At 50.0% G+C, this 24482-nt stretch overlaps 1 protein-coding gene across 2 annotated transcripts in view; it reads right to left on the minus strand.

The window, feature by feature from the left end:
* Slc24a4 (solute carrier family 24 member 4) overlaps nt 1-24482 on the minus strand; it is a 143312-nt gene that overhangs the window by 85324 nt on the left and 33506 nt on the right. The window lies entirely within an intron of this gene.

The following is a 24482-nucleotide window of genomic DNA, read 5'->3' on the forward strand; positions in this document are numbered from 1 at the left end:
GAAGTCAAAAGGTTAGAGGCAGATCTTCTGTTAGGAGAGGCTGGAAGCGGGGCAGAAGTAGCGAGAAGTGTTTCTGAGCCTCTCTCATGAGACACTGAGGAGGTGAGGACATCAGGTGCTGGCTGTCAGCAGCTGATCCCTCTGTGCCCGGGACACACACCAGGTGGTCAGGCCCGCCCAGTGTGGTGATGTGGGTATTCTGTTTGTGACCAGGAGGAAACTCTCAGCCCCAGCTGTGAGGAAGAGGACAGTGATAGGGACAACCCAGGAGAGGACACACTGGCCTGGGCACAGCAGGGACAATGCAGGTTGGGAAGACAGGTCCAGAGGAGCAGGGCAGCCTGAGACAAGGGAAGAGAGGGATCCTATGTTATGGGGTTCCCGCCAACATATGTGAGAAGAAAGACACCCTGCTCCACCAAAGGGACTTGCTGGCATCAGACCAAAAAACAGAAAGGCACCAGCTATGAAACCAAACAACCGGAAGAAAACAAGTGGATGGGGGTGCTTGGGAATTTGACTCCCAGGGAACGAGGAAGCCCAAGGGCCAACAAAGATTTGAGCAGCAAAGTTCAGGAGCCCAGGGAAGGCACAGGAAGTGACAGTGGCTAATGAGCAGAGGAGTCCTGGGATTTGGGTGAGGATGGGAGGTTATGCTTTGGGGGATGGAGCAAGGAAGGAGATTGTGGGAAGAAGGTGAAGGGATGTAGCTTTATCCCCGAGTCGCGCAGTGTCCAGAGCCACATCATCATCCCACTTCACTTTCTGTGTAGTCAACTCTGTCTTAATACGAAGGCAGGAGCTACAGGGAGCGGAGGAAGATGGGCCAAGCCACAAGGGATGCCAGAGAAGCTGGGTGGATTCCAGGGGCCATGTTAGCTTGGGCTGCACAACCATTAGGGCCCAGCACCATTCATCCCGATAACAGTTTTTTGGAGGATGAGGGGGAGTCTGGGAGTCAGGTCTCAATCAGATCCCAGCTCAGCCACGATCTGGAAGAGGTGTCAGGAAGCCTCAGTTACTCACATATCAGCAACCATTGCCTGTGTATGGTGAGCCATGACAGGAGGGAGGGGCGTGGTCACAGGAAAGAGGCAGGCAAGAGACAACAGTTTGCTCCCGAGAAAAGAGCGAGAAAAGGCTGCACATTTCTCAGGCTCTTCTCCTGGTCTCTGGGGACAGACGGCCTGCTCTCACTAGTTTAGGGACATGTGTCTTCCAGATACCAGCCGTGCTGCATATACATTTACCCTACCAAAGGAGGCTGAGTCACAGCAGGTAGGGGTCCTTGAGGGACTATAGGAAACTGGTCCACCAGCCAGGGCCTGGGCCTGGAATGTTGCATAAGGGATGTCAACCCTGACTGTGCTGAGATGCTGAAGGACTGCGGCTGCCGTGCTGGGCAGCATCACTTCACCCAGGAAACAGAAAAGGAGCCTAGGGAGAATATGGTGTGGACACCACGTATCCACTGAGGCAAAGAGCAGGGCTGATGGAATCGCGCTCTCCCCCCCCCTTTTCACCTTTGCTGCAGTCTCCCGTGTTCCACTCTTCCTGTTGCATGGCACACAAACAGTTAAAAACCAAGCAATAAAGAATCACCACTCCGTCCAGCAGCAATTCCACTCCCGAGTGTAGACCCTGAAGGACTGGAAGCAGCACTTGAACAGAAATTCACACACGAACATACTCAAACATCAGTGAAAGATGATAAAATGTGCTGTGTGCAAAGAAAAGAATACTATTCGGCCCTAAAAAAGGAGAGGGGACCTGAGGCTGGGTTCAGCGTGGATGAACCGTGAAGCCACTGTGCTACGTGAATTAAACTAGTTATGACAGGGCAGGAAATGCCCGAGTTCATCTTCATGAGGTGCTTGGGGCATTCAAAATCACAGACCCAGCAAATGGGAATGGTTGTTGATGGGTCCACGGGGCAGAGGAGTGAGGAGCTGGTGGCAGGGGCTGTGTCTGAGAAGATGCAAGAGTTCTGGAATGGGGTGGAGCAATGGCTGCCCCATGTAGTGACCGTGCTTGCTACCCTGGTAAAGGAAGTAGTATGTCACGTATATCTTACATTGGAACAGGAGTTAAATCTGTATGACTGCTCACCACATTTGGCTGCTAATTCCAAGTCACAACAGTAATAAAAACAACAAGATAAACAACAAGCGAAACACAACTCCTCTCTGGGGACAGAACACCCCACCACACATCCTGCTACCCAACCCCTCTGTGCCACTTCTTCCTCTCACTAGAGGGTGGACGCTTGGTGAATAGTGTCCACGGGAGCCAAATGGTGACAGTGGGCTCCCTGCTTGGGATTCAGGAGTGACGGGGTTGACAGCCACCTTAGGGGCACACTTTCACAGTCATAGGAGCCTCTTCCTAACCTCAAATGTCACTACTGTGAGGTCACAGTTCACGCCCCAGTCATCCCCCAGGTACCAAGTTCTGCTCAGACGGTCTCCTTTCTACAGAAACAGATGACTGCCCATACCACACAAAATCTCTCAGCAGGATGGCTCACACTGTGGCCTCTGGTCTGCTCTGGCATGTGCAGGCTTAACTGACCTTTGGCGTGACAGAAGAGCTGGGTTGACTTTAAATACTCATTTGGTTAGAGCACTTCCAGCATACTCCTCCTTTAGGACTGACCCTGGGCTAAAAAGGGCTAAAAGTCAGCCCTTCTCCCAGGACAGGGGCTTGAGCTGTTTGCTCCCAGCCGGACCTCAGAACAGCATGCTGCTGGGGGCCCAGCAGCCGTGTTCTCCAGGAGCTGCTGAAGGTCTGTCAAGAGCCCTCTGCTGTGTGGTAGAATCTGCACAGTAGCCTTGGGAGGTAGGTATGCGTGAGGCTGATGCTCACCATCAGCTTGACTGAGTTTAGAACCATCTGGAAGGTTGTGGTCCACTCTAGGTGTGTCTAGGAGCATGCTACGACAGAGGACCCATCGCAGGGCTACAGTCACCCTGGATGTGGTTGGCATCTTCCTGTGGGCTGAGGGTTTGGAGGGACTGCAAGGCAGAAAGGGAGAAGGTCAGCAGAGATCAGTGTGCCCACCACTCTGCTTCCTGGTGCTGCCGTGGGAACCACCTTTGCTCCCCACCCCTGCAGTTCCAGCTGTGCTCTTTGACCCTGCCCAGACCCCCACCAAGGTGAACAGGAACCCAGTATTTTTCTCCCTATAGTTGTTTCCATATGGGTCGTCAGAGTTGATCTGTCCTCATCCTGCTTCATAGCTGAGACGACAGTGGAGGCCAAGTCCAGGCTACAGAGGCAGAACAACCCCACTCCAGAAAGCCTTGCCACACCCCATGCTACCCTTTCCCTCCTAGGTCATGCTCTCCTCCGGAACATCCTCCACTGACAAGACACATCTATGGGACAGAAAGCGTGAAGCCACTCTGGGGAACAGCCATACTGCTTAAGGTAGGGTCTTGGAATCAGACAGTCACCGTCCTAGTGACTTTCCTTTAAGTGGGGGCAGGGCCCAGCATCTTGTGGGGGCAAGCAGGCTCCAAACCACTTGGGTCAAGAGACCCATCTGCAGGCTTTCCTCCTCCAAAAGTGGTTGGCCATCTGGCCTCCTCGCCTTCCCTTTCTGGTCTAGGCACTGGAACATCAAGCTCAAAAGCACATGGAAGTCCAGGGTGGAGAGTATATGGTCCTTGTGGCATCGCTAGCTCATTCTCACCAGACAGGGGCCCATTGCTCTTCCTGAGGACCCAAGGGAGAGAGCTGTCCAGAGCTCTAGGTTGAGTGACTCTGACTACTGTCTGCTAGGCAGGGTTCTAAATCTCATGGACTACCTTCTTACCACTCAGAACCCCCTCACTTCCTGGGTATAATTTGTACCCCAAAGCATTCCAGTCAGGGAAACGGAGGCTCAGGGTCGAAAATCACACAGCAAGTAGAGGTGAGAGCCAGGATTCAAATGCAAGCAGTCAGGTCCATGGAGCTCAGCTTCTTCAGGTCCTCTGAGAGTGGCCAATCGGAGCCAGGCCTTGCAGAAATAGATGTGTGCTGCCCCCCCCCCCCCGGTCCTCACCCCACGCACATGCCTACACTGCCTATAAAATACAAGCAAGTCTCCTGTCTTCTAAGACATTCCCTCCTGGCCCAAACCACCACGGTACAGTGCTGTGACTTGTCCCTCAGCTCTCACTCGGCCTTCCCTGTTGGACTGGGACCCTGTCAAGGGAGCAGTAGGCATGTCTCTCGGCAGCCTTTCCTATTCCAGCAACGTGCTTGACAGGGGAAGGGCCCAGTGTCTATGAGTGAGTGAGTGTGTGAATGGATGGATGGATGAATATGGAAATGATGAGAGATGCTTCTCAGCCAGGCGGTACTGGTTCATGCCGTTAATCCCAGCACTCGCATGAACCTCTGAGGCTAGCTTGGTCTACAGAGTGAGTTCCAGAAAAACCAGGGCTGTTACACAGAGAAACCCTGTCTCAAAAAACAAACAAACAAACAAAAAAACCAAAGTGAGAGAAAGATGCTTCTCACCCTTCAACATCATTGCCTTCACAGTCTCCACAGCCCCGTGCTCGTGCGGCCCCTGGAGCCACTTGCCCTTTTGTCTGTCCCAGACCCAGCGTTATGTGGAGTTTCCAGCACATACGCCAGAATTAGTTTGTAGCGAACAGTTTAATGACTCTGGCTTGACTCGAAAGAGACACGGACCCATCAACATGAGCGAAATGAATTTCTGATTACTGCTCAGGCATTGTGAATATTTCCGTCTTGCCTGATGTTTTTTCCCTCAACTCAAGCATGAAATACGCTGGGCAAGTCCTCAGAAGAGCTGGGAGATGGGGAGGGGGGGGCTTGGGGGCAGAGCTCTGAGGCAGAGCAATACTGCAAATAATTCACAGGCGAATGGAAGGGGCAGGCCTGATCTAGCAGTGGTCTTGGCTCTAGCCAGTAATTATAATTTGCTTTCAATTTCATGGCTGCATTGGTCAAGGCTGAGGGGCAAGGGCCAACAGCAAAGCCGAGCCTGTGGTTCTGAAGGGAGGTTAATGGAGAGGGGGGTTTAAAGACTCATCCTAATGTTCAGAAACCCTCTCGGCATGCTGGAGATTGATCTATGCCTGGAGTGTGGGGACAGAAAGGCAACTTTCGGGTCAGAGCCACAGAGCACACAGCTGTGGATTGGGGAGACAGGCGCTGGGGCTCAAGTAAGCACAGTAAGTTTGGAGCCTCCCAGGTGATCCTAGATGGCTTCATGGATGTGGTATTCTTCGCAAATCTTGACATAAACAGTATCAATTCCCTTAAGCTAGCACCATCCAAGAGCTAGTTAGACAGTGGTCCCATTGACTGGATATAAAGTCAGGAAGAATGAGGTTCTCTTTCCCTCTGCCCCTCCATGCCCCCCCCCCCCACCACACTGCCCTTAGCCTGAGCCTGCAGCTGTTAATCTCATGTTAGGAGCTCATTTCTCTCAAAGCCTTCAGGATCCCTGCAAGAATGTGTTCAGGATAGGGGATCCCTACATGAGGGAGGGGGAGGGCTAACTACAGCAAGAGCCCGGGGACAAGTTGCTTGCTCTGTGTCAGGAAGTGTGGGCCCGGAGGGAATATTTCTGAGAAGAGGAGACATGTTTGTATCTTATAGGCAGCATAGGCATGGGCAGAGAGACGCGGGGGAGGGGCAGCCCACACGGTGCCAGTAATACCCAAGGATTTTAGCCTTCCCTCTGATGTAATCTGTGCAGCTCCCCCACCCAGCTTCAATTGCACATGCAAGCTCATTTCTCTATGCATTCTCTGGATCTATGAAGAAATGCGTGCGGGAGAGGAGACTAAATCCCCAGATGAGACTAGAGGTCAGGGTGGGGGCCAGGTATGTAGCACACCTCAATCTTAGGCCTTTGATCAACAGGACTTCCCCTAAGTTCTTTACCTATGGATGTGATGTGAGGCAGTCTGCTGGTTACCAGGACAACTGTAAAGCCTTGTGAATGAGAGTTGGGGGCCTGTGAGACAGATAGTTGGCCCATGACTGCCATCGTCATCTGGGTCAGCAGGGGAAGATGAAAGGCAACGTGGGCCTGGTGGTACGGCTAAGAAGCAGTAGCAATGGCCTTACTGCTCCTGACCAGAGATGGACACGGATGTGGGTTTCTGTCCTGTTCAGGACTGGGAGCCAACCAGGAGGTTGCTTGCCGTAGAAAAGTTGCACTTCCAGAATCTGCCACCAGAGGTCAGAATGCCCAAGGCAGGTCTGGGTCAGAGTCCCCGTCTGGAGGAATATCCCGGCCTCCTAGTCCATCAGCTTCTCCAGCAGCTTCTCCGGGATGGAGTCACAGGGCTGGTTCCTGGTGTTACTAATCAATGGCCTATGGAGGAGGTAGCTTGGGTCCACGTCCAGTTCTTACTCTGTCAATGGACTACCTCTCCCTCACAGAGAAATTCAGTGGAATGGGGGTGGGGGGATTAAACAGTTATGATACTATATTTAGCAGAGCCTCACATAGTCCTCTGACATATTCCAACAGCCAGATGACACAAATGGCATGTTTGTTACATGCTAGGCACAGTTACACATGTGACTGGTGCCTCCACTTTACAGAGGGAGCCATCAAGGCTCACAGGGTTTAGCTGCTTTGCCTGAAGTCCAACAGCTTTGGGTTGTAGAGCAAGGGTGAATCCAGCTTCAATCTGGAGGAGTTTTCATTATGTGTATATGCATACGTGTGTGTGTGCATGTGTGTGTGTGTGCATGCCCTTACGTATGCATGCACTTGTGTGTACACACATCTGTATATGCATGTGATAATGCACTTGTGTGTATGCGCATTTTTCTTTGGCACATTTTCCCTTTCTATCGAAGGCATAAAGAATCCTGAAAAACAGAAATCTCCCTTTAAATTTTAATATTCCTAGGGATAGAAAAATCTGTGCTTGCTATAGAAAAAAAAATCAAACTATCAAATGAGCACAAAGAAGAAACTGGAGCTCACTCAGACACTGACCCTCAGCTTGCCGCCTGAATCTTTTCAGATCATCCCTTAATTGTGGATAATCACCCCATGAACACCCAACGGCACAGACGTCATTTGCAGGAAATGCTGCGGTGTTTCCATGCAACCCATGCGATCTTCCCGTGTGCTGCAACTCCTGCTACACCTGATGCCATCTAGACGCTGCCTAAGCAGTTTTTGCACTGTATTGTCAGGGAACGAGAAACAAGGTCAGAGCACATTCTGTACGGCTGCTGTTTTTAAGAAATATTTTCACTCCGGTGTTGGTTGGCTCTGCAAATACGGACCCTTCAGCTACTGAGAGCTGTGTTTATGATTCTGAACTGAAATTGTGCACAACAATTTGGGCGCTATCCTCATGCCCAGCCCCTCAGCAACCCAAAGTCACAGATGCTTACCGTACACAGAGCAAGTGGATATATTTATGCCCAGGCCTCTATCAGCAACTTTACTCCAGGACCAGAAATTGCCATGAATCAACCCATTAAGGGTTTGCAAACACTCAAAGTGCATAGTCAACATGAAACAGTCAACCCTGCACACGGTCAAGCAGTACTTTTCTGCCACTTCCTGCATGCCAGGCAATGGGAGCCAGTGAGCATGCCCAGCGGGCTGGCTCTCAGCACTTCTGATTTAAAGTAAATCAATAGGTCAAACCATAGCAGCCCCAAAGCTGTGAAGGGCAGTGTGGCCCGGCACGACTGCGTTGTGTCTGTGCGGCAAAGGTGTGTGTGTGTGTGTGTGTGTGTGTGTGTGTGTGTGTGTGTGTGTGTGCTGGAGACTGGAAGTCTGGGAAGGCTTCACTGAAGAGATGACAAGTAATTGAGGCATTGAACGACCATCAAAATCCAGGATGAATGTTTCAGCAAGAATAATAGCAAATGCTGAGGTTCCAAAGCAGAAAGAGACTGGGGAGAAAATTCATGCCAGTCAGGGGAAGAGCTGGAAGAGCCAGCTTGGACAACAGGCAAGATGATAGGTAGAAACTGCTGGAGACAAAGAAAACTGGGCAAAGATATCTGAACGTCCAGTATATATGTGTGTGTGTGTACTTTGTGGTCCAGGAAATGGCTCAGTAAGTAGAGTGTTAGCTGAACAAGCACAAGGAACTGAGTGTGTGCCCCAGAAACTACGTTAAAAATGCTGAGAGAGTCGCAGTGTTGCATGCTCGTAACCCTAGCACTGGGGCAGCGAGAGAGCCGCATGCTGCATGCCCATAACCCAGCACTGCAGCAGCGAGAGAGCTGCATGCTGCATGCTCGTAACCCAGCTCTGGGGCAGCAACAGGCAGATCATTGGAGCTCTTTAACCAGCCAGACTAGCCTAGCTCCAGGTCAGAGAGACAACTTGTCTTTAAAACACAAAGTGAACTGTGTCCTGAGGAATGACATCAAGGCTGCCCTCTGTCCTCCACTCAACACACTTATAAACACACACACACACACACACACACACACACACACACACACACACACATACACCACTCATTTTTTAAAGGCACTTAGTGGTTCAGAGGCTAAGAATACATACTATTTTTTCAATGGACCCAAGTTCAGTTCCCAGCACCCACATCAGGCCACTCACAACCACCTGCAACTCTAGCTCCAGGGGGTCCGACCTCTTGGCACCTACACTCACATGCACATAACACACCCACATAGACATAATTAAAAACAACAAATATTTTTTTTTTAAAAAAAAGTCATTCAGAACCTCAAATCTCCAGGGAATGCACCGTGAATGTACCAGATCCAAGAACAAAGATGTTGGTGGTGACAGGAAGTAGCCAGAATGCCTATGCTTATAGGTGAGGCCATAAAACGACAGACCTTCAAAACCATCTGGCTCTGTCTATGAATAATGCAGATACATGGCTACAGCCCAATAATTCGACCTACTGTCACCCGATAGAAATTATGCATATGCCCCTCAAACCACAGGTGCAAAGGTGCTCATGGCAGCATTGCCCATAATAGTCCCAAACTCCAGCCGTCGAGTGCATAGGATGATTTACTCATGTTCCTTCTACGGGGGTGAGGGAGACTTTGCTACACACAGTCCTCCAGATGGACCTCACATGTGATGCGGTGCCTAGGCAGCTGGGCTCCAGCCCACTCATTTCCAAGGCCAGGCTTAATTCCCCACCAGAAAACCAAGCTTGCTTCCCATGGTGGTTCAAAGCCTTGCCGTTAGGTACAGCCACTCCTCTCCTGCACAACCGTGGCCCTCCCTCAGGGCTTAGGGCAACCTGACAAATACACACAATGTAGTATCTTTCCCGTCCATCCCATTCCTCTGGCAGAACACTAGGCTCTATGGGAAGGCCCACTCTCCTCCAGAGCCACGCTTCTCTGCTGGTACCACTGGTCAGCCATCCCTTTGCTGATGCTGTTCCATGCCCTTCCATGTGCTGCCAGGCCCGGATTCAGAACAGAGTCTGGTATCAGCCCTGCAGTGTGAGGAAACAGGTCTCCCTTGCCTTGGTTCTTGATACTTAGCATGGCATGTTTAATTTGTCTGTTTGGACGTCTGCCTGCCTATCCACGATGCCCCAAAGGACTATCACGAACAAGGACTGCCCTACACAACTCTCAGGAAGGAAAGGGCTCTCAGGAAGCCTGGCTTATCTAAGTAAAGAGTCTTTTTTGTCCTGTTTGATCTGGTGTGGCCACAAGGTATGAGTCCTTCCCTCATTTTCATAGTGGATGATTAAATCAACAGGATAGACAGAGTTAAGTCTGGATTCTAGCGCTACCATGTGGTAGCTGTGGGTCTTAAACAAGTCATTCATCTCTTGTGGGCCTTAACTGTTCTCAGCCGTGGGGTAGAGCCACACCTTCCCAGCCACTGAGATGAGGAGGTGGTGTGCAAGGTAGGAGCTTGGTGGGGAGGTTCCTGGGCAACAGAGTCACCAACACCAGGGGCCTCAGCCTCAGCACTATGGACACCCTGGGCCACTCAGCTTTGTCTGAGCTATCCTGTGCCTTGCAGGATGTCCTGGAGCCTCCCTGCTGACATCCAGGCATGACAACCCCAGATGTCACCAACAATGTGAAGTGAACCCTTGGAGCCACTGACTTAAGAATCTGATCCCAGGGACCTAAAATCTCTGGGCATCCATGTTAAGGCAGCTTTAACAGTTGGCCTGGGGCTCAGATATAATCCCCAATGGAAAAATTTGTGGCCCAGCTTGGGCCAGCTGACCTGTGCTGCCTCCCAGAAGGAACTAGATAGTTAGGGACTGTCCTAGCACCTGGTAGATAGTTCCAGAGACCTTGGTGAGTTTGGGGCATGTTCCTGTGGGCAGTGTACAGTAGCCAGGTCCCAGAAGAAAGTCAATCCAGCCATATTTAAACATTTGCCTGGACAGGGTTGGGATTATACTTTAATAGGTAAAGTGCTTGCCACATAAGCACAAGGACCTGAGATTGGATCCCCTGCGTCTACACCAAAAGCCAGGCATGGTGATGAGTGCCTGTAATCCCAGTGCTGGGGCAGCACTGGGGTGGACAGGCAGGTCCTGGGGGCTCCCTGGTCAGCCAGTTTAGCCAAAATAGCAAGAGGCAGGTTCAGTGAGAAACCCTGTCTCAAAAAATATGGTGAAGAGTGGTAGCCACCACACATGCACACACAAGCATGTGAGCACGCCCCCTATACATACTTATACATGTGAACACCACACTAAATAAATTCTGTTTGGACACCTGCCCTCCATGCCACCCTGAAGCCTGAGAGCCACTGGCTGGGGATGCAGAGTGTCCTTCCACCCATGAGATCCTTCACACAAGAGTCAGGGACATAGTGGACCAGTTCACACCCAAGAAGAGTCAGGGACATAGTGAGACAGTTCACACCCATGTGGAAGAGAACAGTCAGGGACATAGTGGAACAGCTCACACCCATGTAGAAGAGAAGAGTCAGGGACATAGTGAAACAGTTCACACCCATGTAGAAGAGTCAGGGACATAGTGAAACAGTTCACACCCATGTAGAAGAGAAGAGTCAGGGACATGGTGGAACAGTTCACACCCATGTAGAAGAGAAGAGTCAGGGACATAGTGAAACAGTTCACACCCATGTAGAAGAGAAGAGTCGGGGACATGGTGGAACAGTTCACACCCATGTAGAAGAGAAGAGTCAGGGACATAGTAAAACAGTTCACACCCATGTAGAAGAGAAGAGTCGGGGACATGGTGGAACAGTTCACACCCAGGTAGAAGAGAAGAGTCAGGGACATAGTGAAACAGTTCACACCCATGTATAAGAGAAGAGTCAGGGACATGGTGGAACAGTTCACACCCAGGTAGAAGAGAAGAGTCAGGGACATAGTGAAACAGTTCACAACCATGTAGAAGAGGTAACTAGAAGGTGGGATGCAAAGCCACTCTTCCCAGACAGCACTGTGTCCCCAGCAGTTCTGTAAGATAGATCCCATGGGCCACTCAATGCTATATATGAAGAAAACTGGTAACTGAACATACTGCATGGAGGAGCTAGGACTGAACCATGCCCACCTTTCTCTAGAGCCCATTCTGCCACTGTATTGTGCTATACAAGCTACCAGCTTGCAGAAGCCCTGATTCTCTTGCTTGCGTAACAAACAGGAACATAGATGAACAATGAAGATGAGAGCCCAAATTGCTTCTCTTTCTCTGCCCATGTGTATGGTCCCTGCATCACGGTATCCAGATGCATATGCTCATGTGTGTTGAATGTATGTGTGGGTTGGACCCTGAACCCACAGCCTTGTGCATGCTAAGCACAGGCTGCGGCACTGAGCTACATCCCCCCTTCCGTTTTTATTTTCCCAATGAATTTGTTGGGGATCTCATACATGCACACAGTGTGTTTGGATCATATCTGCCACATACTCTCTCCCCTCTGACCCCTCCCTGATCCCCCACCACTACTTTTTTCTACTGACGTCACATACTCTGGTTTTAAAGCCACCAAGTCCAATTGTGATGCCTAATTCATACAACCGTATTCAAGAGCCATAAGTTCAGCGACATTTAACAGTTGTGAGTCACATGGACACACCTTCTAGTTGTAAACATCTTCCTCATTTGAATGTTTTGTATTCATTACCTAGTTATACACCCCCCTCCCCAAGAGCCCTTGACAACCACGAGTCTATGAGTCTGGCTATTTGAGGCATTTTTTATAAATGGAATCATACCGTATGTGTTTTTTTAAAATGTCTGGCTTCTTTCCCTTAGAGCAATATTTTGCATCTCAATTAATATTGTTGAAGTCATCGGTGCCCCGTTCCTTGTTATAAATAAGCAATGTTTTATTTTATTGGATAGACCACATTTTTTTTTCATTCATTTCTTAGCTTTTGTTACTGTGAATACTTCTGCTATAAATATTTATCAGCAAATTTTTGTTATGTGTGGTTATTCCGAGTGGAAAGCTAGGTGTGGAATTGCTGGGTCATGAGGCCATTCCTTGTTCAGCCTACGCAGAGGCTACAATGCCGTTCTCCACAAAAGCAGCACCATCTTACATTCCCGCCAGCAAGACATGGGGCTGACAGCGTCTCCAAGTCCTTCCTGGTGCTTCTGTTTAAATCGTGAACATTCTAGTGGGTCTAAATTGGTATCTCCTCCCTGATCAAGCACTCAGTGAACCTAATTCTAGATGTTATAGCTCACTTGGAGGAGCATAGGGTTAAAATTCACCTCATCCTGTTAAATCCAATCCCTGGAGAAGAATTTGGTAAATGCTGGAATTGTTGGAGGAGAACTTAATCTTTGGTTTAATTTCTCGGGTTTCCCCAGTCCTGTAATCAGGAGTTCTGGGGTAGGACTGGCAGGGGGCAAGCCTCCTTTCTAATGAGATTTAGGTTGGTGTTCTATTCCTGAGGGCTTCAGGCAATGAAAAAAAAATGTACTCTTTAATCTGTTGACATTTTGTTACCCTGGAGGACTCGGCAATACAATGTACATTCCGGAATTTAATAAAACCCAAGGACGGGGCAAATTTAAAGAGAATTAAAGACCTATTAACAAAAATAGGTCAAGCAAGCAAACCACAAAGCGAGACACCCACCATTTAAAGGTTCCCCTAACTCCAACTGTGTAACAGCAAGCAGAAACTTCCTGCTTGTTTGGAGGCTCAATATACTAAGAGCAGAGTTTCAAATCCAGGCCCAGATCTCAATGGCTGAACCCAACGAGGAAATGTCAAAGACGGAGGGGGAGATCTGAGAAAAGGGAATTATTGGGGCAAGACAAATTGCTCCCTCCAAGGAATCTTGTGTAACTTCTCCAGAACTTCGACTAGTGGGGCAAGACACTCATCCCATCGTACTAACACCCATGTGGTGACCTCAGGCACAGAGAGAAGCTTCCGCCATCACAGATCAACTCTGTTTCCCGACAACGTTCTAGGAAGTGACCGCTCACAGGCTGATGACCAGACAGAGGTGACCCTGAATTCAGTTTTTGGCCTGGCCAAGAATCACTGCCAGGGGAAACCTCAGGACAAGTTGGGGCTTTATCTTCTTGGTTAAGTAGCAGCTGCATTACGACTGAGGCTCTTCACCCAGGACGCAGACTCCTTCCCCGTAGGCGTCAGCTGTGGCTGGCAGCAGGGCATCAAACCCTGGTGGGCTCACATACACACTGATCCACCAAAGTCTCTAGGACAAGGCTCGGAAACAAGCAAAGTGCACGACATTGGGGTATTCTCTCTGCTTTGGAGCTTTGTTAAGCCCAGGTTTGAATAGAAAGATTCCCAGGCATGGTGGTTACAGCATTCAGTAGCATTGGAAATCTGTACTGACATTGGAAAGTGGGGTTGCCTTGTGGGATTTTTCACCAAGGGATTTAGAAAGAGGCAAACTCAGGGAGAATCCATCAGAGACTGGCCATGCAGCTGGCTGTGGGGTACAACAGCGTGATGGACAAGACAGTGATGGTTTGAACGGGAAATGTCCCACAGAGATGCAGGTGTTTGAGTACGTGGTCCTCAGCTGTTGGCTGTTGTTCGGGGAAGTTATGGGGCCATTAGGAGGTATAGCCTTGCTGAAGGAAGCACTACACTCGGGGCGAGCTTCGAACGGCTTTACCTTCTCTACTTCCTGTTTGCTTCCAGCTCCAGCTGATTGCTGCCATGTACCTCCCCTGACATTATGGATTCCCCTTCTGGAACTGCAAACCAAAATAACCCCTTTTCCTGTAAGTTGTTCTTGGTCACAGTGTTTAATTACAGCAACAGTAACCGACTGAGGTGGGGGAGTCATTCCTCTGCAGAACATTCACCCAGGGGCACTAGGACTGTAGGGCGCTGCCACATCCGGCTCGGCAGCCCCCCGCAGGCTCAGCACCCACATCCACATGTACAGTGTGGTTGGTGGTAGCTTTCCATTGTCTCTCAGACACGTTGGGGACCAAGCACACGGTACTGTGCTCAGTGGGGGATGCCCATCCACACACTGTCCTCTCTGGAGGGTCAGACTCAAGCCCAGCTTTAGAAACCGGCGGGAAGCAGTTAGTAAAGGTCACAGGTTATGTCCCTGACTACTTGCTGTTCGAATTGGGTCTGAGGCATGGAAGTGAAGGGTGAGCCTGGTCAGTGAGGCTCACTTACCCAGTTACTTAGATCTCAGGGACTGGCAGGAAATCAAGACACTCTGGCTATTGGCTGATACTTAGCTGCTCTTGTGTGTGCTGGCTCCTCTCCTGCAGCCTGTGTCCCACCCAGAGCCCACATAGTTTAAGAATGTCATAGGTCAGAGCCACACCTTCAGCGCAGGGCTCGGCTCTGTTCTCATCACCTCTTCCCACCATTGTCTGACTGTTGCTGTCTGGACAGTGAGACAGGAAGCCATACCACCTTAACGGGGTACTTTGTGGCCCTGGGCAGAGTCTAGAGACTATGGGGTATCCTATTCTGGGGATCAGGGGACCCTGGCTTGGGTACTCAGCGAGCATCTCACTAATGGCAGACAGGGAGGGCAGAGGGGAGGTGAAGCCAGGCTATCTTGGTTGAGTCCTTCCTGTCAAGGACACACAGTAGACTGTGGACGGCCACCAGGAACCAGAGTGGGAGGTGAACGCAGGGTGCCCGCGGTCCTCTGTGTCTTCATGATGTTCTGTGAGGGCTTACACATTTCCCTCTGCTTTGAATCAGGATGGAGGCTCAGCCTTCAGGTGCATTAACTGAAGCCCTCGGGGCGTTCCTGAGACTCACCCAGTGGCTTCCAGCATCAGCACCTTTGCTAGGAAGTCCCACGCCACCTTCTGAGTCCTCTGTTGGCAACCTCCTTCTCTCCCTTTGGAAACTTCCACTCACTTTTCTCAGTACTGGACACAATCTGCCAGTGGTAAAGGCCAGCCAAATTGGCGAGGCCCGGATCTGGCTTTTGCTAAGGATTTGACTGTTTTGAGGCAGGATCTCCTGTAGCTCAAGCTAGTCTCAGACACCCTATCTAGCTGAGGTTGACCTTGAACTCCTGGTCCTCCTGCCTCTGTCTCCTGAGTGCTGGGATTATAGGCATTGCCACGACACTTGGTTTATGTGGTGCTGGGGATCAAACTCATGGCCTGTTGAGTACCAATCAAACACTCTACCAACCGAGTAATATCCCCAGCCCATACTGCAGACTTAACAAATATGTCATCTGGAAATTCAGCCCCAGATAGTCTCAGATTAATTTGTATGATTCTGATCTCTTTTTCCCCATCTCCCTTTTCTAGAATACTCTTATTATTGGACCTTGGACATTGGGCCTTCTGATGGTATTCTCTCATTTCTGATCATTTCTATTCTTTCACGGTTGTTTTAGTAAAATAAATGTTTTATTCCTATACACACATTTTCAAATAACGTTTCTCAAATAAGTATATAAAACAGGCCAACAAATGCAATCAGAGTAAAAAGCACACAGACAGCAGCACCGTGTTTGTTTTATATCTGTGTGAAAGGCGGGCAGAAGTGATAGCCCTGCTCCCCATCCTGTGACAAAGGACTCACAGGCTCAGGTGATGTCCCAGAGTCACACAGCTGACCACCTGTGCCCCTTGCATCTCTGATATTTGGTTCCACCACCCGGGACACTTTTGAGCTATTCACTTCAGTTGCACTTCTTTCTGCGGGCTCCTTTCTGACATTTTGCAGAATTCCCAAACCCAAGTAAAAGTCTCAAGTCTAAACACCCAGGGTCTTCCACCTAGAGAAGCCATGGCTGCTGCCTTTATCACAGGCTTGTGCATCTGTGGTGTTGTGTGTGTGAGTGTGCATGTGTGGTGTGTGGGTGTGTGGTACACGCACTCGTGTGGGAGCATGAACTCATGTGCATGCAGAAGCCAGACGACACGTGTGCCCTGCTCTGTCGCTCACTCTCCATCTTACTCCCCAGAGACAGGGTCTGTCTCTCACTGACCTTGGAGCTGGATCGCACCCAGCAAGGCCCAGTAATCCTCCTGTCCCTGCCCTCTCCCACAGCACTGGGGTTACAGGTGTGTATACAGCCACTCTTAGACTTTTATGTGGGTGCTGGAGACTCTAACTGGGGGCGCTAAACCATCTCCCCAAACTCCCATATACTTGTTTGGCTGAGCCATTAGGAAGGCAATCACTAACACATGCAATCCTACCCTAAATATTTTACTATCTTTTCCTCCCTAGAATAAAATTCTTTCCCTCCACCTCAATGGGCCTCAGCAGACTATCTACCTCCAAAGGAAATCTTTGAAAGGTTTAGAGATGCTTTTATCTAGTAAGATATGAAGGGAACTGTTCTACAGGCATCTTGTGGATAGAGACCAGGAGGCAGGAGGACAACTTTCAAGCTCAGACCAGTCCTCAACAAAATAATCATATACAACCTAACAAAGGCACTGAAGCTGCCTGAATTCCCCCCACCACCACCACCACACACACTGTTATGACTGCCAAGAAATTTAATTTAATTTAATTTTTTTTATTTTCGAGACAGGGTTTCTTCGTAGCATTTGGTTCCTGTCCTAAAACTAGCTCTTGTAGACCAGGCTGGCCTCGAACTCACAGAGATCCGCCTGCCTCTGCCTCCCGAGTGCTGGGATTAAAGGCATGTGCCACCACCACCCGGCTAAGGAATTTAATTTTAATACAACATTATCTCAAACAGTCATAGTCAGATTTCTCTAGTTGGTCTGGAGACAGATATAGCATGTAGTCATGGGTCCTTTACTTGGGTGGGTTGATATTTGCCAGTTATTGTCTCCGCACCACACATTTGTTTTGCTGAACTGTTCTAAGCAGATTTACTGGTACACAATGTTTCCTGGTCTAGAGGTAACCATTGCATTTGGGGGGTATGGCTCTCTTGCACTGGCTTCTCAACCTTCCAAATTCTGTAACCCTTTAATACAGTTCTTCATGCTGTGGTGACCCCAACCATAACATTAATCTATTGCTACTTAATGACTGTAATTTTGTTACTGTTATTATTACAATGTAAATATCTGATATGTGACCCCTATGTTTCCACTCACAGGTTGACAACCACCGATCTATTTATTGGCTCTTTTGCTCCAGAGATCATTTTTATTCTTCTCACTGACATCTTCAAAGTCTCCAGGCCAGTTCAGTGCAGAGCACCCCACACATGGGTTTGTCAGAGTCTTGCAAGAGTACTCCATGGGGAAGGTGAAGCCCACATTCCTTCAGGCAGTATGTGGTTCCCCCAGTTTTCATCTCCCTACCATCACCCCTGGTTGTCTTCAAGAAGTCATAACAATGTGTGTGTGGTGAGATAAGGGAAAGCAGTCAACTTCAATGCAGTTGTTATGTTGGGTGATTACGTGGGGTTATCCTGGGCTTTGAGGGGTGCTCTGAAGCCTTCTGATCTCTACCCATGACATGCATATATTGATGAATAAAAGCTGTTTATCTTGAACATGCCTTTCTTGGTCATAGGTCTGGTCTTTTAATTCAGACACACGGAGCACTTCCAGCCAGCTCTAGGTTTGTGGGCCAAGTTGATGGCTGCAGACCTTTAGTAGGGTAATGAAAAGATTTCAGGGGTCTTTAGAGCACTATACTCAGGCTGAGCAGACTCCTCAGAGAAGAATTTTCTAGTCTCCTGATGGAGGCCAGAACTGGCCACTAGCTGGCAGAGATGGGGAAGGGGCTACAGGTATTGGCATTCAAATGTCCATTCCCTCTTAACTACTTTCTTATATACCCTCAACTTCCTTCTCTCTAGCGTGAACCCTCATTTGCTTCCGAAGGCAGAAATAGTGCTAACAGGGCAAGGGGGCCTGGACCTTAACTGGCTGTGCTGGTTAATATTGACTGGATCAAGAGACATGTAAGAGATTGGTGACACACACATCTCGGTAGCTGTGAGCTCATTTCCAAAAACAGCCAAGGGGGGAGAGGCCCACCCTGAACCTGGGTGACACCATCCAACAGACTGAGTCTGAATGCTGAGACCCTGGACAGGGAGAGGGAGAAGAAAGAGATACCCAGCTAGTACAGAGGGGCCTCTGCTTCCCGCTCACCATGTAGTAAGTTTCCCTGCCCCACCATACACTCCCTGCAGGATGCTCAACCTCACTTCAGGCCCTTGGCAATGGACAAACCCAGGCTGATACTTCTACAGCCATGAGCCAAACCATTCACTTTCTCCTGCAGAAGGTTTCTCTTGGATGTTTGTCACACTGACAAAAATCTCCAACTGGTGTACCAACCCTCTGTTGCTCCAACCCCTGCCCACCCCAGTCACATGCCTGCCCACCCCGGCCACACCCCTGCCCACCCTGTCACTCCCCTGCCCACCCTGCCACACCCCTGTCCACCCTGCCACACCCCTGCCCACCCCGCCACACCCCTGCCCACCCTGCCACACCCCTGCCACCCTGCCACACCCCTGCCCACCCTGTCTTACCCTGGCCACCCTGCCACACCCCGCCCACCCTGCCACACCCCTGCCCACCCTGCCACACCCCTGCCCACCCCTGCTGCTGTCTTCTCTAGACAACCAACTTCCTTCTCCAACCTCTGCTTTCTGGAGTCCAGAATTCTCAATCTTTTTGCTTTCATAACTTCCTGGATTTAAATTTTTAATTGATTTCTCGTTTCTGAAATGGGCCTCTGAGGAGCAATGGAGGTCAGGATGCATTTCAGCTCACTGTGTTTAACAGCAAGCTGGTGGCCTTTAATACTGAAATAGCAACTGAATCCCACACCCATTTGCTGGAGGAATTCAGAAGCACCTGTCCCTGGACGTGCCACTTTGAGGAAATGCATTATACAAAAAGCCAATATGATGCACATGTGTATCCACTGTCCCTTTAAGTCCCCCTGGGTTTAATCTGACCGGCCCAGTAACCACAGGCAGCCTGCCTTCCTTTTGCCTTCTCCGCCTGGCCCCAAGCTGCAGCATTATCACCTCCTGTGTGTATCAATCTCCCGCAGCTCTCCAGCCTCAGATGCTCTCCATGTTGTAGAGACTGGAGGGGTTGGCCTTAACCACCCCTGCATGCCAGCACACATCAGTCACCTGGGCCAACAACCTCAACAGCAGGCTGCGTCCTCTCTCTCCTGGAGGCGCTCGTTAGCATCTCTGTCTGGCTGCTGCCGCAGCTTTACACAGCTGGCTGCTTTCCTTGCTACCCTTGGTTCTCAGTCACTCTCCAGGTGAAACATTAAGCTCAGAGGGATGTCTTCCCTGCTAAACCAGGCTGGGGGTCGTCCTCCTGGGAACAAAATTCTATCCCACCCCTGATCCAGCCCCGTGGGGTTGAGGGCTGAGTATTGGGTGCTTGTCACTAACGGCACAATGTGGACCTCAGCCTGCCTTGGTTTGCCTGTCATACTATGCCACGGTTCACAGGGCACACAGGAAGCACGTGAGAACTACCTCTGACCTCTGGCTCTCACCAGCACCGAGCCAACCAATCCTATTTCTGCCCCTCCTACCATGTAACCTTGTGCAAATTCATTTTTTTCTTTTACCTTCTGCCTCAGTTTCCCCAAGTCTTGTAAGGAATGGTATTAAACATTAAACTCCAAGAACGGTGGTCAACACATAGTAAGTAATGGCTGACCAGGAACTGACATCCTAGTCATCTTTGGTCTGCTCGGGGACCTTGTATGCATGCTACTCCAAGTGTTTTTTAAGAAGCTAGGAAGGAAGTCTGGCTGGTTATCCCCAACATATCACAGTGTAAGAAAATCATGACAGATATGCAGCTCAGAAGAGGGCTTAGGAAGAAAAAGAATCAGGATTGAGAAACCCAGAGCTTAACTGTCCTCACAGCTCAGAGAGCTCCCGATACCTGGGGCCATGGAAGACTATGGAGAATCAGGATAAGCCTACGCAGGCTGGCTGCACATACAAAAAGGTTATGACCATGAGCTGAAAGTCCTACTGAACGCCCTGCTCCAAGTGAGGATCTTGAAGGTGAGAGCCAGGCATGAAGGTCTCTTAAGAGCCCATGTGGCTGCCCTGCAGTTAGCCAAGAGGTTTCCAACTGACCTCAAACTTTTCACCCCAAGAATATCAGGTAGATGGGCCTGGTGCTTTGGCAGCTCTCGAGACAGGACAGTAGCATGGGATGGAGGGAACTGGGCAGAGTAAGGTGATGTCAACACCTAGAGGCTTGGCTGTCCTGAGGGAGGGCAGCTCCGTTCAGAGCAGCACATCCCAAAGACTCTGGGGAAACCATATGAGAGGAATGGGCAAGGAAGTCAGGTGCGAGAGAAAAGCAGGGACAGAGGGATTCCGGGGCGCATGTGGGATGTGAGCAGGTCGCTAGGAGGAGGGAAGAGGGCAAGAGAGGAGCCCCCATCGGTCCACATGAAGCCTGTGTCCGACACTGTCTGTTTTACACACTTAGATGGGAACCTCCATGCTGGGCACTGGTGCAGTTTGCCATCTAGGAGGAACAAGGGGTGGCTCTGAGTTTCTGTGGGGATCATGGAAAGGAAATCTGAAATAAGGCAGGGACTGTGTAAAGATGAAGGAAAATTCTGGGCAGAGAGAGCTCTCTTCCCCCTCACCCCTTCTCTCCCTCCCCTCTCCCTCCTTCCCTCTCTCACTCCCTTCCTTTTTCTCCTCCCTCCCCATCCCCATCCCGTGATCAGAGTGACACCAAGGGAAAGGCTGTTTTCTCTAGTTCCCACAGTCACTTTTTGTGCCCACACCCACTGTCCCCTTCCCTGACATCTGCTGCACATAGCTGCTATGTATATGCCATCTTTGCCCTGTGTGTTTACGGATAACTCTTTGGGCCTCTCGGTCCCTTCTGTCCATTGCCCTCAAGAGCAGCTCTCATCCCATCTCCTCCTTCCCAGGCAAGGTTTCTTCACCTGGCTTTTTCTTGGCCTTCCCTCCTCTCTGGAGTGGAGGTGGGGGGCTAGTAAGCCCCCTGTCCATAAGCACCAACAGCCTCCATCAGTCTCCTCCACAGAGGTTAGGGACTGTCGAGCATCCACCACCAGCTTCTGTGAGCCCCAGCACTCACAGCCTGTCTAGGAAGACAGCTAATTATGCTAAGCTAATTATGCGACACACCAATAATTATAATCTAATTATGTCATGAAAGCGGCAGTGGGAAAACAGAATAACAGTGTCTGAGCAAGCTGGGAATGCTTCTGTGTGGAGGTGCTGTGTGGGCTGGATAAAGAAGGAGCCAGAAGCACCCCAAAGATGCACAGAGGCCGGGGAGCACCCGAAGTGCCACAGAAAAAGGACATGGCGGTGTCACGTGTGGCAGGGATCCTATGCAAATGAAGTTACAGTGGATGGACAGACCACAGGCTTGGAAGTTTCTATTGCATTCCAAGGGTGATGGAAGAGTCTGGAGACTGTAACCAAAGGTCAGAGGTGGATAGCAAGCATTTTCAGAAGTTGGGGGGGGGGGGGGCAGGTAAATGCAACGTTTGACCACCATCAGGCTGTTTCTCTATATTGCCGGCACGGTAACATCAGTGCTTCAAATGTCGGAGGAGTACGGGACCAGTAGCCAGCATCAGCTAGGTACTGGAAGCCAACTAGCCGCAGCACACAGCATGGCCTGCGATAGCCCCTGGGAGATGGGTCATTCATGTCACAAAGTTATGTGGGCAGAGCGTGTTGACCCAGCACAGAGCCAGGAGTGGAACGCTCTGTAGACCCAGCAGGGAGAGGAATGCAGGCATAAGGCCCCAGGAGAAAGCAAGTCAGCACTGCCAGAGACCATCGCTGTAGCAGGGCTACTGGCTTCTGAGACTACATCCCTCCCTTTTCACCAGTTTCCATTTTCCCAGCAGCTCCTGGGACATCAGCTCCCCTGCCATGGACTCAGATTCTTCCTGTAGGTATCCCGTTGAGTCAGGGCTAGGTGATGTAAATCACAGAGGGTTTGTCCCACCTGGTTTATCACCCCACCTTCCAGTACACTCCAGAGGGGCAGCAGGTGGAGGCAGATGAGATTCCCCCAAAGAGGAGAGGGTGGATGGGTAGGAGGTTCACAGACCAGGAGCTGGACATGTGGAGCTGGTGTGGTACCCAAATCAGGCACCCTGGAAATGGAGCACTGGGCTCTTTCTCCAGAGCCCTGGGAAGCCAGACAGGGGAGGGGCAGGTCTAGCAAGCACAGATCTGAACCACCAGATGCCTGTGGGCATGCACTGGGCAGCCCCATGTCTACATTTGCTTCCTGCTCTGTGCTGGGTCAACTCACTTTGCTCAGGTGACTTCACAGCATGAATGACTCCACCTCCCAGTGCTGTCCCAGGTCATGCTATGTGCTATGGCTAGTTGAATATTAGTACCCAGCCTGAAGTTTACATTCTAAACCAAGCAAAGAAGGACAGAAAATTCCAGGCCTTGTCTCCCAAACATGAGGTCCAGGAACCAGGCCTGCTATGGCCTCTGTGAAGCTCAGGCCATCAGTCCCACACAATACTTCATCTCTCTTAAGCACATGGGAGCAGACATTGTTCTGGAGTCTTTCTGGTGTGGTGGGGGATGACAACTCAAGACTGGGTATTTCCCTAAGAACAATCTTTACCCCACCTCAAGATACCACCGACAGCCTCGGACCTATCTGATGCCCAAGCTCCATTTTCAATCTCTAACTAGATACTTGATCCTGCCTGGAAGAATCATAGGGACCTCAGAGCCCATACCACCAAAACAGAGCTGCTCTCATGGGACCCCCCACAGCCACCTTGCCTACCTAGACACCCTCATTTAAGATGTAGCGATAGGCTGTGCTAATCATTCTCCCAAACACAGCCCACTTGGGTACCTCCCTCCTCCCCTCCTCCACAGTGTGGCACCATGTGGGTAAGAACCTCATTCTGTTTTACTCCCCCCACACCTGAGCTTGTCATAGAATAAATATATCCCCGCTGCTGGCTTGGGAAAGCCTGTGCCTTCACACTTTCCCTTTTGACTCTGACCTTCAGCGGCTTTAGTCTTCACAAATATAGACAACAAGCAAAAATGTGTATAGTAGAGCTATTATAATTTTAAAAAATTACTTCACCTGCCCCAACTACTCCAAATATGCCCAAAGCCTCCAGCTTGGCTTCTCTTCCCCCATTCTTGACACATTCCAGGGAGAATACACGAAGCTGAAGATTGTTTTTAAAACACTTTTTTTTTATAGCTAGCACAGGGAACATTTTTACACTTTCAAATGGTATCTTCAGAACTAAAAAGCATTCTATTACATAATCAATCAACATCTTTCAGCGGAGACACAGGTGGGGGGACAGTCCCAGCCATGGGCACACTGGGCAGTGGTCAGCTGTGACTTCGCACATCCCGTCACCTCTGACAGGGAACCCATGCTCCAATGCACGCTGGGACATGGCGACACCGTGACCTTTGTGGGAAATCCTCCCTTTCATTTCGAATGTGTGCTGAGAAGACTCGGGTGGTTTATTCTGAATCAGCACACACGATGTCTCGTCCTGTGAAAAGTGCACCTGAGCTGGACCCAAAGGGTTTTTTTTGTGGTAGAAACTCCAACAGGAGGCTTTGTGGTCACCCACACGTGTGTGCGTTAGGTAAAAAGGGAGATGGCAAATCCAGAGAGAGGGTCAAGAGTGAAGCTTTATTAGCTGGGTCACTCAAGGACATAACTCAAGCTGGACAGGAGACACGAAAAGTGTTTGTTGGCCACCACAGATAAGAGGACAATTGACTGGGAAGGAGGCTTACACCCTCAGAGGGGCTGAGGACTCTGACTTCTTGGCTTCTCCTTGGAGCGACTTCCTCATCCATAAGTCGGTGTTTAGAGACTGAGACAGATTCCATTTCTACCTCACACAGCTTCTGCAAGGATCACATGGGAGAGCCAGCATGTTCACATGTTAAAAACTGTATGCAGTAAACATGCTCACATGTTTAAAACTGTAAGCAGTAAGCACGTTCACATGTTAAAAACTGTATGCAGTAAGCATGTTCACATGTTTAAAATTGTATGCAGTACAGGAATATAAACTTTTACTAGTCAAGAGCAGACTAGGCATCTGGCCAGCCCATCCTGTTCAGCAACCA

This window comes from Microtus pennsylvanicus, chromosome 14, assembly GCF_037038515.1.
Source record: "Microtus pennsylvanicus isolate mMicPen1 chromosome 14, mMicPen1.hap1, whole genome shotgun sequence".
Lineage (NCBI taxonomy): Eukaryota > Metazoa > Chordata > Mammalia > Rodentia > Cricetidae > Microtus > Microtus pennsylvanicus.